Genomic DNA, 16,974 nt, shown 5'->3' on the forward strand with positions numbered 1-16,974 from the left:
GGAAGCGGCCGGAGGATCCGACGGCATATTATAATTACACCGCTTACCAAAAACTAACCTAGCACAATCTAACCTTCTTTTTATAGTGCGCTTATTAAACCTAGCACAAAACCGACACCCGACTACGTCGTGGTCCGGTCCCAAACAAGGAATGCAAAGAGAGTGATAATCCCTATGCGGTATCTGTTTCCCACAAGAAATACAATTATTCACTTTTTCTGACATCCGGAATTAACTGAGGCAAGAAAAAACAAAAATATTCCCCAATGGGGTACTTAGCCCAACTTGGTTTCGGGCTGAAACTCAGAATTCGAAAATTTCAGAACGCCGAACGGCACTTGCAACGCTGCTTCTGCATCGGACCATGCGGCAAAAAAGACTGAGGATATGACGTCGGTCATGCGCTTTTATACCCTGACGCTCTGATGTCAGATCTGAGCGCCCATGACCGACGTCAGCCTAATACTTTGGTATTCGGGCCGACCGAGGACAGCGGACTACCCATAAGTAAGGACTGCAGCAATGTGAGATGAAGAACATCGCCCTAGTCCCCCTCCATACATCAGATCTTGTTTCCTGACCTTATTGCTAATTAAATACCAAGAAACAACCACTATATGAGAAAACAATATCTGGAGTTCAAAGGCAAGAACATTGGTTTCTTTAGCGTCTTCTCATTCTTCTAGAAGTTACAAACAAAACAGCAGGGGGTTGGAGAAAGGGGAGTTGAAGAATGAAAATGGACATCACAGATGGAACATTATGGTGAGTACATAACGTCTTTATCTGATGTTGTAAATTTTCATTATTAACAAGTGGGACAAAGTCTCCAGCTAGCTGAATCCCAGCTGGGCTTAAGGAAGGATATTCCTGAGCACTGTCGAATTGAAGGCTGCTCTTCCTCTAGAGAACAGATCCAACTTGTAATAAGTAATAAAGATATGAGGATTAGCACAGGTTGCTGCTACACAAATATTGTCCATGGAAGATCTGGATAAAAATACTGATGAAGTTGCCTTGGACTTGGTTGAATGAGCTCTCAAAGGTTTTGGCAAAGATAAACCCAATTTGTTGTAGACAAAGGAAATGCAATCAGTTAGCCACTTGGCTAAAGTTACTTTGGTTAATGGATTGCCCAATTTTGATTCTGAGAAGCAGACAAATAATTAATCTGATTTTCTGAATTTGTCCGTTCTATGGAAATAGAAACATAACCATCTGTGACTGTGCATTAAGTGTAATATGTATTCCCCTTTGTTCAAGAAATTTGGAAAAAAAATGGAAGATTGACAGATGTTGGATTCTGACACCACCTTAGGAAGGAAGGGTGGGTTAGCTCGTAACAATACCCTATCTTTATGAAAAATTAAATAAGGAGGCTTAGAAGAAAAAAGCTTGAAGTTCTGTGACTCTTCTAGCACAGGTTATGGCTAATAAAATGACAGTTTTCCAGGTTAAAAAATTTAGTTAACACTTTGCTGATGGTTGAGTCAAAGCTTGTAAAACTAAATTCAAATCCCATGGTGGAATTGGATATTGAAAGGGGGGGGGTCTCAGAAAAAATATGTTCCCCTTATAAAGACCTTACAAAGTTTTGATGAAGTTAAGGTGGAACTGTTTACTCCTACATGAAAATTAGAAATGGCAGCTAGTTGTATTTTAATAGTTGAGAAGCTAGTCCCTTCATTAAAATTGTAGCCAAAAACTCAAGAACTTTAGATAATGGTGCTGAAAAAGGGTCAGTGTCTTTCTGTTGTGCACAAAAAACAAATATTTTCCATTTACTTCTGCAAATCTGCCTAGTGGAAGCTTTATGAGAAGACAAAAGAATGTGACAGACAGAGGAGGACAGCCTGGGTTGCCTAGCTATCAATAGAAGTGGAGAAGCCATGCAGTCAACTTTAGGCCTAAAATGTCCAGGTGAATCATGTCTGTCAGGTGAGACAGGAGGCCTGGAACTGGATCCAGAACTAGATGAGGCCAAAGAAAGGGGAACCAATTCTGATGAGGCCAACAAGGAGCAATGAGGATGACTGTGCTCTTCAATTGAGAGGCTTTCTGGAGAAACTTGGGGATTAGAGGGGTTGGGGGGTAACCATACAGGAGTCTGGGGAGCCAATAGTGGAGGACAGCATCTCTCATTGATCCCCCTGGTGGGGGGATCAGGGCAAAGAACCTGCTGCACTTGTTGTTGAAGAGAGATGCAAAGAGGTCACAGCAATGCTGGATCCATAAGCTGAATATCTTTTCCGCAACTCTTATGTTGAAAGGCCACTCGTGAGGCAATAAAATGGGACCTGCTCAACCTGTCTGCTATCACGTTGGATTTCCACAGAATGTGTGTTGCTATCAGAAATCGATCGTATAAGATTGCCCATTGCCACACTCTCACAGCTTCTCGACACAAAGGGTAAGATCTGGTTTCTCCTTGTTTTTGGTGTACCAGACCAATGACATATTGTCCATCTAAATCACAACAGTCCCTGAAGGGAGCGAGTCTTGGAAGGCCTACAATGCTAGGAGAATTGCTCTCATTTCCAGGACACTGATATGCCTGTTGGCCTGTTCTGGGAACCATGTGCCTTGGACTGTCTTTCCCAAGAAGTGCCTCCCCCCACCCGATTTGGGAAGTGTCCATAATTACTATGGTCTTGGGCTGAGGAATGACGAAGGGGCGGCCTTGTAAAATCTGATCTGAGTGAATCCACCACGAGACATAATTTTTGCATTCTTGAGTTACTCTGATCTGATATAGGGTGGTGCAGAATAGACCACTGAGTCACTTGGATCCATTGAAGAATTCGCATATGACATCTTACTAACGGAACCAAAACTATATCAGCAGACACTGACCCTAAAGCTTGGAGAACCAATCAAGTTGACAGAGAAGAATTCTGAATTATCTTTTTGATTTGAAAACAAATAGTCTGTACCCTTGGTAAGGGAAGGGAGGCTGTCACTGATACAGTATTGATTATACCTCCTATGAACTCTAATACTTGAGATTGTTCTAGCTGAGATAAGTTATGATTGATGGTAATTCCCTGGTTGGAGCACAGTTGGAGTACATAATCTCGTGCTTTTATCAATAGATGCGTGGTCAGAGCGGTTATGAGCCAGTCATCCAAGTAAGGAAACACCCAGAATCCCTGCAGTCTCCAGTGGGCTGTTTCTGCTGCCATGCATTTCTATGGTGAGGCCAAAGGGCAGAACTTTGAACTGGTAATGAGTGGCTCCCAGCCAGCAGTGTAGGTATCTTCTGGATCATCTGTTCACTTTTATGTGATAATACGCATCCTGAAGATCTGTTTAGCACATCCAGTCATCCTGGTGCAGGAAAGGTAAAATGATTTGTGAATATCCAGAACTTCATGTGTTGAAATAATTTGTTCAGGATATTGTGATCTAAAATTGGTCTCCAGTCCCCTGTTTTCGTTGGCAATAAAAAGAATCTTGCGCAGGTTCTGGATTTGTTCTGGTCTGAGGGAATCTCTTGGATGACTCGCTTTTCTAGCAGGTTTTTTTATTTTTTTTTATACGTCTTTCCTCTGATTGAGTGGAACATCAGGAATTTTGCTTATCGTTAAGAGAGGGGAAGGAAAAGGTATTATATAACCTCTGGAAATAATCCTCTGCACCCATATATCTTCTGTAATGTCTAGTCAGGCTCCCTGGTGCAGGGATAGATGACCCCTGACTGCCTCCAGAGGTGGACAATCAAGACTTTTTTTCAGGAGTGCTGGTAGGATCTGTCACAGAAACTGTCCCTAGATCCTTGATTCTGCAGGTCTCCTCTGCTACATGGGGAGCGTCTTCTGTTAGAGTTCTCCCCTCTGCTCTTAGGGGAATTATCTTCAAGAGGATCATGGTAAGGTCCCTAGGACTTTTTGAACCACATGTTTTGACCACCTCGCTGATTCCTAGAGAAGGTTTTTTGAGGAGTCGAAAAACATATGCCCACTTCAGATAGGGTCTTTCCATCCTGCTCACACATGGATACTGTGTGTTTAACCTTATGGACAAAGAACTTCCATCAAAAAAGCACTGACATAGGAGAACTTGAAGGTCTCCATGAAATCACACAGGCATAAGTCTGAACCCGACACCCCTGAGGTAGCTTCAGCTGCATGTGAAATGAGCCTCTCGGACAAATTTGAAATGGACTGTAGGGTAGCTAACTGTGAGGCAACAGAGGTCTCTGCCTCAGGAGTAATAGTCCTGGAGAGGGATTTGGAGAGTTCATTAATCAAATCCTTCTGAAATCTGGTGAAGTGTGCCAAATAATTCAGCAACCTAAATGCAAAAGTCACTGAAGCATATACACATTTCCCAGAATCTGTCCAGTGCCCTAGACTCCCTATTAGGGGGATAAACAGAGGAACTCTGCTCTACAAGTTTCTTTTTTGTGGCCACTGCTATGACCATGGTATCTACTGGTATTACTTTGCTCCAAAATTCCTTACCTTTTGGTGGTGCCAGGATCCTATCTGGTCTATTAGGGAATGGCTCAACAGCGTCTAGATTCTTTCAACACCTGCCGAGAGATCAAATCATTGAGGTGGGGTCATCCAGCAGGTAGATGGGCGAGCTCTAAAGGCTGCCAGGAATACTGATTCCTCTTGGGAAGGAGTGTCACTACACTAGCCACCCCTTTGCCTGAGGATCTCCAGGTTGTCTCCAAAGGAAACATCATCAGGTGGTGATCTTGGGGGACCCTTCCGCCTCATCAAAATCAGTATTTTCCATGACTGACTCTTGAGGGGAGTCTAAGTGCCTCCTTTTGCACATTCTCTTCTTCGGTACTTCCTCAGTGGGGTGTTCAGAAGATATGAGAATATCCTGCTGGGCAGCCTGGAGACTTTGAACTGGATGTCCCTGTGGAGTAGAATGTTGAGGCTTAAGACATGAAGACAGATACGTTTGGGAAGAAGGATCTGTGGAGGGAATCGCCCTTCCTCTAGAAGCACAGAAAACTCAAAAGCAAAATGCCCTGGAGAGAAGGAGGCTGACAGTGCTGAGAAGACATGCGTCTGGACTGTCAGCTCCATCTGACCCTAAGGGAGCCCACTCGAGGCAAAGGTTGGACCTGAGCTGTCCAATGACAAGGCTCTGAGGGGCAGAGATTACATGACAACTTTGGAGTTGACTCCAACACCTTGAATCCGCAATGACGTTATGGCTCCGAGAGTCATCTGGCTTTGACACACTTGGAGCCGGTCCACTCAGAGAAGGTATCAGAGTGGAAGTTACAGTGATCTTCTGATATGATATGGACAGCTCTGGGAATCCCAGATCCAAGTACTCTGAAACCAAAGGCCATATCATGGAAGGAGCCAAAATAGGTTGAACAGTACTGGTAAAGGTCTCCGGACACAATGGGGTAGGAGAACTCACATCTAAAGTTGCATTGAGAAAAATCTCCTCATCATTCTATCTACATATGTTTCTTGTCAGACTCCTGGAAAAACAAGAAGAAGATGCAGGTGAAGGTACATGGAATGGTGGCATGTCTCTAGGAAAAGCGATGGAAGACGGGAAGATACTAGATCCAGAGAAGATGCATATCGGGTCTGAGGAAGTATCTTTGGCTCCAAATGTGTCCGATCCAAAGATGTAGATCTGGTATCAAAAACTGTTGGATCTGATGATTTAGACTTCAGATCCGATAAAATCAGATATGATCGTTTTTTGGATATCTTAAAAGGTGGTTCTGCAGTAGGATCTGAGCTCGGAGTAGAGGATCCAGAAGGGTCCAAAGGAAGCTTCTTGTCCTCCTTTTTCTGTATTTTCTTAGGGGGTTGAGCCCCAGATATAGTCTCAGAAAAGGTAGTCGGAAGCAAACCTTTCAAAAATTAGTTTATTTTTACAGTCTACTACAGCCTGTGGGTTAAAAACCTTACAAATGTCATAAGACTCTTTTTAATGAGCTGGGCCTAAATAGTACACACATGAATCATGTGCATCTGTTATAGGAATTTTGTGGCCACAGGCTTTACATTTCTTAAATCCTGATGGTTTATTGGCCATTCTGATGAAAAGGACTGCACTAATAAGAAACGGAAAAACTTTTTATATATATATATATATATATATATATATATATATATATATATATATATAAGGAAAGGAAAAGAGATTGTGGTGGTGGTGCTGCGGTAGCGTTGTCGCCTCACAGTTAGACGTTGCCCGTTCTATTCTCAGACCGTCTTCTGTGTGGCGACATGCGTGAATGGGCGTTCCTTTGTTGAAGGTTGTGCGTTAGGCCCGGCAAGCCAGCACGTAAAAATCTACTGCCAATCATTAGCGGACTAGAGTTCCGCTGTGGCAACCCCTAACCGGGAAAAGCCGAAAGACGCAAACAAATATATAAGGAAAGGAAAAACAAAAGAAAATGAAAAGTTACCAAAAATGGTAAATGAAAGACCTACCGCAAGGGTATAAATTCAGAAAAAGAGAACCAGGTGGCAAACTAGATCTGAGGTGTGGAGGGGGACTAGGACATTATGGGTAAAGGAGGAGCTCTTTAGTTTTTCAGTATCCACAAGCTGTATAAAGGCAGGATCACATCTGAACCCAATTGTTGAGGAACAAATGAAAATTAGAAGTTATGTGCCTACCATAACGTTCCATGTTAGTTGTCTTCTCTCGCCTTCTTTCTTGCTGGATGAGATGATTCTCATTGCCCCTTATTGGCCTCGTCAAATTTGGTTCCCGTTCCTTCACCGCCATCTCTTGGTGCAGCCTTGGCATCTGGACCCAGCACCAGATCTTCTGACCCACCAGTCGGGTCAACTGCACCGGTCCGTTCCTTCCCTCAACCTCACAGCTTGGTTACTCCACTTCCTTCCTTAGCCAGGCTTCCTATGATATCTAACCCTGTTAGAGACATCATAGTAGCTTCTCTTAAGTCCTCTACCAGGAGGATTTACTCTAGCAAGTGGAAACGCTTCTCCCTTTGGGCGAAAGCTAGAAACATAGATCCCTTTACTGCCCCTGTTCAGTCGGTCCTGGATTTTCTAGCGGAAATTTTTCATTCAGGTTCTTCCTCTTCCACAGTCAAAGTTCAGTTGGCAGCAATCTCAAACTTTCATGTCGGGTTTGTAGACCACAACATTATGTCCCACAAGCTTTGTAAAGCTTTTCTTAAAGGAGTGTTCCTTCTAAAGCCCCCTGTTAGGGATCCTCTACCACAGTGGGACTTAAATTTAGTGCTGACATCCTTGATATTTCCCCCTTTCGAACCGGCTGCTTCATGTTCCTCGGCTCCGACTCGGCACTTGCTAAGCTCGAGAGTCACTTTTACCAGCTTGAGGCAGCCCCATATCCCATGATGCAAGGCGGTAATTACCCAGATCTCGTTTGGTATCTAGAGGAAAAACTGCCTACTAAAAAACTTTCCACTAAGGAAAGAGGAACAACTAGCCTACAAAGGCTGTAAAGGAAAACCAGGAAATAAAGGCTAACTAACTGGTGCCCAAGGAAGAAGAATCTTCCAGAGAAAAAGGAGATCAAGGTCTGTCCAGGCAAGGGGGACAGGAGGGAGGGACGCAAGAAAGAAGGCGAGAGAAGACAACTAACATGGAACGTTATGGTAGGTACATAACTTCTAAATGTTAAGTTGTCAATCTCGCCTTCATTCTTGCTGGATGGGACCGTCCTAGCACCTCTATCCTGGGTGGCTCAATGGAACAGACTCTTGAGAACTGTGGAACCAAAGCTTGCCCTATCCCTGGAGGCCAAATCCAATTTGTAATGAGAAACAAAAGTATGAGGAGTGGCCCAAGTAGCTGCTGCACAAATAGTATCTAAGGGCAGCCTAGCCTGAAAAGCTGTAGAAGTGGCTAGGCCTCTTGTGGAATGTGCTTTAGGTTTTGAGCTGAGTTGTTTGCCCCTAAGTTGATAAATGTCAGAAATGGTGGAAGATAGCCATCTGGATAAGGTCACTTTAGAAACAGGGAGACCTTTTTTATTTTCAGCATAAGAAAGGAAGAGTTGATCAGATTTCCTAAATTGTTTTGTTCTGTCCAAGTAATATCTAAGTTGGCGGTGAACATCTAGGTAATGTAATTTTTGTTCCGCCCTGTTAGAATAATTTGGAAAAAATACAGGAAGATCAATGGATTGGTTTAAATTTGTCTTAGAAACAACCTTGGGTAAAAAGGATGGAGTGGTTCTCAAGGATACCCTGTCCTTGTGGAAGACCAAATAAAGGGGACGAACAGATAGGGCATGAAGTTCCGACACTCTTCTAGCCGAGGTAATGGCGACAAGAAAGAGTGTCTTCCAAGAAAGAAGCTTTAATGAACATGAAGCAGCCGGTTCGAAAGGGGGAAATATCAAGGATGTCAGCACTAAATTTAAGTCCCACTGTGGTGGAGGATCCCTAACAGGGGGCTTTAGAAGGAACACTCCTTTAAGAAAAGCTTTACAAAGCTTGTGGGACATAATGTTGTGGTCTACAAACCCGACATGAAAGTTCGAGATTGCTGCCAACTGAACTTTGACTGTGGAAGAGGAAGAACCTGAATGAAAAATTTCCGCTAGAAAATCCAGGACCGACTGAACAGGGGCAGTAAAGGGATCTATGTTTCTAGCTTTCGCCCAAAGGGAGAAGCGTTTCCACTTGCTAGAGTAAATCCTCCTAGTAGAGGACTTAAGAGAAGCTACTATGATGTCTCTAACAGGGTTAGATATCATAGGAAGCCTGGCTAAGGAAGGAAGTGGAGTAACCAAGCTGTGAGGTTGAGCGAAGGAATGGACCGGTGCAGTTGACCCGACTGGTGGGACAGAAGATCTGGTGCTGGGTCCAGATGCCAAGGTTGCACCAAGAGATGGCGGTGAAGGAACGGGAACCAAATTTAACGAGGCCAATAAGGGGCAATGAGAATCATCTCATCCAGCAAGAATGAAGGCGAGATTGACAACTTAACATCTGACATCAGATCATAAATATAATGTATAATGCATGTAATGAAAAATGTGAATATAACTTGTTTTCTTTCCTGTTGCTTTATGAGTGACTATGCCTTAAGTGACAATTTAAAAAAGTGCTTCAAAACATTGCTTCATATCCCTTAGAGTGGAACAAAAATCACCCCACCAATTTAATATTTGAATTGGTCAAGACATACTTGTGTACTAATTCATATAAATTTTTTTTTGCGTTTTAACTGCTTGATATATTCTCCCCTTCATCATACATCTCCTGCCATCATTATTCCATTTTGGATCTACTACTTTACAACAAATTTTCACTTAACCGAAAATGAAAAGTAGAACCTCACTTCAGCGAATGTGCACTTCAACGAAAGTGCACTTTCACTGAAATCTAGGTGCCAGATCGCCTCACAAATAAAAAAAATATAACAAAAATTAGAAGTTATGTACTTACCATAACGTTCCATCTGAGTAGGTGGATTCATTTGTCTGCAACCTGTGGGTATGGATCCGATATCGGATCCGAACCGGCATGGTTTATCCAGCTATGGGTCTGAGCTCCTAGCTCCTCCCCTCACCCATAATGCCCTGCTCTCCCTACGTGACCTCAGATCGAGTTTGCCCTGCACCAACTACCCTAACCAAAGGGTAACACACCCTATGCAGGAAACTGACAAGGCCAGGGGGATAGGAGGGCGGGATGGTTGCAGACAAATGAATCCACCTACTCAGATGGAACGTTATGGTAAGTACATAACTTCTAAATCTGAAGTTGGAGAATTCATTTGTCAGCAACCTGTGGGACAGAGTCCCCAGCTACCTGAATCTTGGGTGGCCATCATGGAAGGATATTCCGGAGCACCGCGGAGCCAAAGGATGCTCTACCTCTAGAAGTGACGTCCAGCTTATAATGAGTAATAAATGTATGAGATGAAGCCCAAGTGGCTGCTGAACAAATGTCATCCAGAGGAACCCTAGACTTAAAAGGCCGCTGAAGTAGAGACAGACCGGGTCGAATGAGCATGGACTCCCTCCAGTGCGGGCCTCCCAGAGGCTTGGTACGCCAACAGAATACACTGAGAAATCCAGCGTGACAAAGAAACTTTGGAAATTGGTTTACCCAGATTGAATTTGGCAAAAGAAATGAACAACTGGTCTGATTGCCTATGACCAGCTGTCCTATGAAGGTAAAAACGAAGCTGCCTGTGAACATCCAAGGAATGCAGCTTGTATTCGCCTTTGTTTTGATACTTAGGGAAGAAAACAGGGAGGTTGATGGACTGATTAATGTTAGCTTCCGAAGCTACTTTAGGAAGAAAGGAGGGATTGATCCTGAAGTACACCCGGTCCGGATGAAAAATCAAATAAGGCGGTTTCATGGACAGGGCCTGAAGCTCTGAAACTCTCTTAGCCGAAGTAATGGATACCAAAAAAGCAGTCTTAAAGGACAAGTATTTAAGATCGACTGTGGCCGAGGTTGAAGGGGAGCAGTCAAGGCCTGAAGTACCAAGGAAAGATCCCACAGGGGAACCGTTTCTTTGACAGGGGGTCTGAGCAAAAAGGTGCCTTTTAGGAAGGTTTTGCATAACTTAGCCGACATAAGAGACCCTGAATCGTGTCCAACATGGTAATGAGATATGGCCGCCAGCTGAACTCTGACCGTGGAACTACTGGCGCCATCATTAAAGAGAGTAGTAAGGAAATCTAGAACCAAAGGAAGGGGAACCGTGAAAGGATCTAGGCCTTGCCGCTCTGCCCAAATAGAGAAACGCTTCCATTTACTGCGGTAAATTTTTCTGGTAGAGGGCTTGTGGGCCGCTACCAGAATGGCCTTAACTGGGGACGAGATACCGGGAGTCCTGATTAGGAGTGGAACTGGAGCAGCCAAGCAGTCAACTTCAGGTTGTCTAGGTTCGGAATTGGCAGGTTCGACGGGTGTGATATCAGATCCGGAATGGGATCTAGAATCCAAGGTGGATTCAGTGAATGAGACCTTAGGTAAGGGAACCAGATCTGTCGAGGCCAGAACGGGGCAATGAGGATCATTCTGCACCCCAACCGAGAGGTTTTCTGAAGTACTTGTAGCATCAGAGGTAGAGGGGGGTATGCGTAAAGAAGACCGGGAGGCCAAGCATGCACCAGAGCATCTCTCGGAGAATCCCCTGGAGGGGGGATTAGAGCAAAAAAACTGTCGCACTTGGCATTTAAAGGAGAAGCAAAGAGATCGCAACAGGGAGTCCCCCACTGTGCGAAGATACGTTTCGCTACTTGAGAATTGGGAGACCACTCGTACGGGGAGAGAATGGTGCGACTGAGCTTGTCCGCTAGGATGTTGGTCCAACCCGGAATATGCGTTGCGATGAGAAAGGGGTTGGTAGAGATCGCCCATTCCCACACTCTCATGGCTTCTCAACATAAAGGGTAACACCTGGTTCCCCCCTGTTTGTTGATGTACCAGACCACCGACATGTTGTCTGATTGAATCGCAATTGTTCCCAGGGGAAGGAGGGCCTGAAGTGCTTGCAACGCCAAGAGCACCGCCCTCATTTCCAGAACATTGATATGCAGGGAGGTCTCTGAATCGCTCCACGTGCCTTGGACCATCCGGCCCATAAAATGCCCCCCCCCCACCTGAGGCGGGAAGCGTCCGTGGTCACCGTGGCGAGAGGGGGAGGTGCACAAAAGGGGCGGCCCCTGTGGAGGTCCGGAGAATGGAGCCACCACAAGAGAGACCACTTGCAAGCCTTGCTGATTGCAATGGGATGATACAGGGGGAGAGAGAAATGACCATTGCACCTGAAGTGTCCATTGAAGCACCTGCATATTCAAGCGGGCGTGCGGAAGAAGAGTAATCGCTGCCGCCATAGACCCTAGCGCCCTCAGGATCAATTCCGCAGGTGTTGAGCTGGAGTGAAGGATGGCCCGCACCTGGAGTCATAGATTCCGAACCCTGTCGGTTGTGAGAAAGGCTCTTAAATTTCTCGTGTCTAACCTGGCTCCTATAAATTCTATTGTTTGAGTAGGGACCAGGTTGGACTTTTCTATGTTTACTGTGATGCCTAGCTTGGGAGCTAGACGAAGGAAGGAGTCTCTTGCCAAAGAGAGTAGATGCCTTGTTGGGGCGGTGAGAAGCCAGTCGTCTAGGTACGGAAAGACCTGCACCCCCTGAAGCCTCAGGTGGGCCGCAACCACTGCTAACACTTTGGTGAACACCCTGGGGGCTGTGGTGAGACCAAAGGGAAGGACCCTGAACTGGTAGTGACTGGCTCCAAGCCGGAAGCGAAGAAACCTCCTGGATCGTCTGTCCATCAGAATGTGGTAGTACGCGTCCTTGAGGTCTATAGAGCACATCCAGTGATTCTCCCCTAGAAGGGGGAGGATGGACTGCAAAGTGACCATCCGGAACTTCTCTTTGGGAACGGACAGGTTCAACAGGGACAGGTCTAGAATGGGTCTTAGGTCCCCCGTCTTTTTTGGCACTAAAAGAACCTGGAGTAGAACCCTGATCCGATCTGGTCTGGGGACGGGCTGGATGGCTCTTTTTCTCAGCAGATGGCCAATTTCTGCTGAAGCGGCCTCCCTCTGATCGGGTGGAACATCGGGGAGGATTTTTAACTTTGGGACATGAAGAAAGGGGATCTTGTAACCTCTGGATATAATCCGGAGTACCCAGCGGTCCGATGTAACGGACTCCCATGCCGCTAGGTGCTCCGAGAAACGTCCCCCGACTGCCTCCAGAGTGGAGCAGTCGGGCAACCCCTCAGGGTTGCTGCGTGGGCCGTTCAGAGAAAGGTTCCCTGGACCCAAAGTTCCTAGGAGCCCCTCTGCCTCTAGGGCGGCGTCCTCCCTGTCCTCCTCTGTCATGGAAGGACTGGTTGTCCGGAGCGGGTTGGGAATGCTGCGACTTCCGGAACCACATCTTCTTCTGGCCCTTTTAATTCCTAGAGTAGGACCTCTGGGGCACAGAGAAGCGGACTCCGACGGCAGACAGCGTCTTCCCGTCCTTCTCGCTCTGAACCAAGGTATCGCGAACCGTCTTGCCAAAAAGGGCAGAACCATCAAAGGGGGCGTTCGCGAATGATGCCTTGAAGGGCTCCGTAAAATCGCAGTGGCGGAGCCAGGCCTGCCGTCTTGTGACTAGGCCCGCTCCCGCAGCTCTAGCGGCTCCCTCGGTAGTTTGGGAAAGTAACCGCATAGAGGTGTTAGTCACAAAACGAAGAGTGGCCATACGGGTGGAGTGCATAAGTTTGTCCTCCTCTGATATGGACTCTTGGGGGGGATGCAGCATATTCCTTGATAAGATTGCGCTGCATCCTAATGACGTGTGCCAAATAGTTGAGCGCCCTCACTGAGAAGGTCGCTGAACTAAAGATTCGCTTCCCCAAACGGTCCATCATCCGAGACTCCTTGCTCGGGGGATGGACTAAGGGACTCTCCTGGGCGAGTTCCCTCTTAGTGGCTGCTGCCGACAACATGGCATCTACCGGGGGTCCTTTGCTCCAGTGGGCACGGTCAGCAGGGGGGCTAAGGATCCTGTCGGGCCTCTTAGGGATTGGCTCCACGGTGTCCAGGTCCCTCCACGCCCTGGTGGTAATAAGGTCCACCAGGGGGTCGGCAGGTGGGGACACCCAAGAGGTAGACGGGCCCGCTTCAAATGCCTCCAAGAACACTGACTCGTCCGAGGAAGACTTTGGGGCAGACCACCCCCCTCTAATCCATAACATTTCCATGATGTCTCCGAAGGAGACATCCTCAGGGGGTGATCTTGGGGAGCCTTCCCCTTCCTCCAAGTCAGTGCCTTCGGTCAAAGACTCAGGGGAGTCTATGTGCCTCCTCTTACACGAATGCTTGCGAGGTGCTTCCTCGGGGGGGCTGTCCGAGGAGCCCTCACCAGCAATGTCCAGAACCACAGGAACTGCTTGGGTCAATGAAGCGGGCTGTCCCAGTGGCCGGGTGATGGAAGCCTGGCCCAGAGCAGATGGAGTGCGGGACGGAGCCGAAGCAAGGGCCGGGGGTCCGGATGCCTTCAACAGAGCCCTTTCCACTACATCAAAAACCGAGGGGGAGCCAGCCTCGACAATAGGATCCGAAAGTCGGCTCCCCCTCGGATCTGATGAGCGGATCGGAGCCGGCGCCGAGCCCCTCGGATCCGAGGGACCAGTGTGCTCCGACAAGGACAGCACCGAAGGCACACTGAGTCCCTCGGATCCGAAGCTCGGGCCAAGGCTCCGAGAGGTCGGATCCGACAGACTCGAGGGCAGGGTCGGATCCAAAGTACCCAGTACTGTCGGCGCCGACCCACCCGCGGCTCCGAGGCTGCCCCGCTCCGGGCGCTCCGAACCCGGGTAGCGGGTCGGAGAAGGAGCAATGGGCTTAAAAAAGGGGGTCGAGCTCCCCCCCAGAGGGGGGGGGAGGCAGGAGCACTCTCATCTGCATCTGGGCCTGGATGAACCTTCGCATCATCCGGTCCAGGTCAGCATCGGAGAGGCTGTAAGTAGACCTCGACGAGGCTACCTAGGTAGGCCTTGAGTGTCGCCTCGATAGACTCAAAGGAAGTCGGGTCTCCTCATCCTCAGGCTCCGGTGAAAAGCACGGGGACCAGAGCCGAGGAGGGGAAGAGCCAGCAGCCAGACAGGCCGAAGGAGAAGCCCGCTTAGCTGGCGGGGCCGAAACGGAGGTCTCGGCCCGCCGCTTGTGGTGCTTCTCTCTCCGGTCCTTTTTCCTGGCTTCCCTCTCCTCCGACCCTTTGGTGGGAGTTTAAATCCTGGGTGGAGAAGGGGGAGCAGGCAAGGCAGGGACTGCCGAAGCAGTGACCACCAAGGGGGCGGGGACCGAAGCCGAGTCTGGGGGCAAGAGTCCCGCCAAGACCAGCTTCAACCTCCACTCCTTCAATGCCCTGGGGTTGAACCCTGCACAGATTGAACACCCTGAAATGTGGTGTTCAACCCCAAGGCATCGAACGCACCAAGTGTGGCCATCAGCAGGGGAAAGCTTATGGCCACACAAGGAGAACTTTGAAAAAAATAGCCTTTGGGGCCTCAGACATCACTATTTTTTTTTTTTTTTTTTTAAATAGTAACAATAAAAATAACTAAAACACTCACACAAAGGCCCCAGAGAAAACACACACACACACACACACAAACTACGAACCAGCGAGGGGAGGGTAAAAACTGTATTAAAATAACCCAAAAAAGATATAAACCGAAAGGGAACCTATAACTTTCACACAACTAAAAAATTTTTAAAGTTTTAAAACCCTTATTTTAAGCAATAATCACACTTAGCTTTTGGAGCTCTGACGACCCAGCCTTCACCATGCGCGGCAAACTAGATCTGAGGTCACATAGGGAGAGCAGGGCATTATGGGTGAGGGGAGGAGCTAGGAGCTCGGATCCATAGCTGGATAAACCATGCCGGTTCGGATCCGATATCGGATCCATACCCACAGGTTGCTGACAAATGAATTCTCCTACTTCAGATCATGCTTTTGCAGGGGGGCAAGCCCCCTTGCACCCCCCATGTGGAGGGCACCCTACTTAAATATACCAACTCTGAGATCACACTACAGCGAGGAAAAGGGAATATTCCCATTCTGCGCTGTATTGTGATCTCCGTAGTCAGTTTTCAAAGTTTCAGTACTTTGAACAAGTGGGTTTTTACAAGTGAAATTCGAAGTTCTTAAACTTCGACCAAACATAGTAGACCCTCTATTTTATATAACTAAATCTAATTCTGAGTAAAAAAAAAAAATCAATCTTTGATCATTCTTTTTTCCTAATGAGCAAACTACTTTGCCCCACAACGAAATACTTAATCATTCTTCTTTTGTCAGAATCCATATGCCTTTTAAACAAATAAAAATGCTCTTAACAATTACATATCCCACAAGCAACCACCCTATTTCTTTTTAATTCATTCATCTAGCAACCAACACATTTCTTCTTAACTCATTCTTAATGCTGTCTACATTAAATTTTACTCTTTCTTCTTTTTATTCTTTGTCCTGCTGATTCAATTTTCTCTTCTTCTTTAAATTTGCCATTAGCCCCTCCTCTTCCTCTTTTTCTGAAGGTTCATTATCATGCTAATCATGCTACTGACCTCTGTAATAATCTTTGCCCTTTGTACATACAAGAACCTTCTCTATATTTTCTTTTTCCTCAATTATATTTTCTGTCACATATAGGTCTGGCAGTTAGCGCAGAAGACTAAAGCTATGTGTTGCTTTCTGTGCACGTGGTATAAGGTTTGATTTCTTCCATCTCCAATTACTTGTTGTGTAGCTCTGAGTAAGTCACTTAACTAGACACAGCTCCTAGGTTACCCCTGAAAAGGGACAAATGAGTCCACTGAGCTTACCAAGTCAACAAACAGGTAAAATTATACATTAACTTCTTGTACATTTCATTTTCTTCTATATTAATCATTACTTAGTTGGGGGGGGGGGTTGTGTTACTGTTTATTTGATTGACTGTGATAAAAGTAATGTGATTTTCTTCTATGTTTAACATGTTCTTGGTCATAATTCTGATCTGTGTGTCCAAAAGCTCTTCAATTTGTACTAAATGTCCACTTTCCCATAAAAATACTGGATCTGAGACTACCTTCTTTATCTAATAAAGGCTCTCTTATTCAACATATATTACATTAGGCAAATGGCATACAGCATTGTTTTTCTTTTTTATAGATTTGTAGATTCATAGGAGATTACTAGGCTAACAGCTTAAAAGCCCTTTCAAGCCTGGCCATTATTACCAGAATTTCACACGATTTTTGATCCCTAACAGCTAAAGCATGGCTTAGTGCCTATGCCTTTGAGTATTTTACTGACTGCCCCTGTCCATAAGGGACATACGTAACACCCCAGAAGTGAATTTACAATTGCCCATCAATTGATCATAGGTTTGTAGGAAATCACTAGGTCTCCTAAACTTCTCAGCCATCCATTCCAAATGTCTGCCATATCAAGGGTTTCTTAACCTCAGTGTTTTTCCAATATACTTGTTATATGTTCTAATAGTACCCTAAATGCTC

General features: G+C 46.2%; 1 protein-coding gene across 2 annotated transcripts in view; it reads right to left on the reverse strand.

The window, feature by feature from the left end:
- MAJIN (membrane anchored junction protein) overlaps nucleotides 1–16,974 on the reverse strand; it is a 488,974-nt gene that overhangs the window by 360,581 nt on the left and 111,419 nt on the right. The gene's annotated exons all lie outside the window — the stretch shown is intronic.

Source organism: Protopterus annectens, chromosome 6.part1 (assembly GCF_019279795.1).
Source record: "Protopterus annectens isolate FY-2018-M chromosome 6.part1, PAN1.0, whole genome shotgun sequence".
Taxonomy (NCBI): Eukaryota; Metazoa; Chordata; order Ceratodontiformes; family Protopteridae; genus Protopterus; species Protopterus annectens.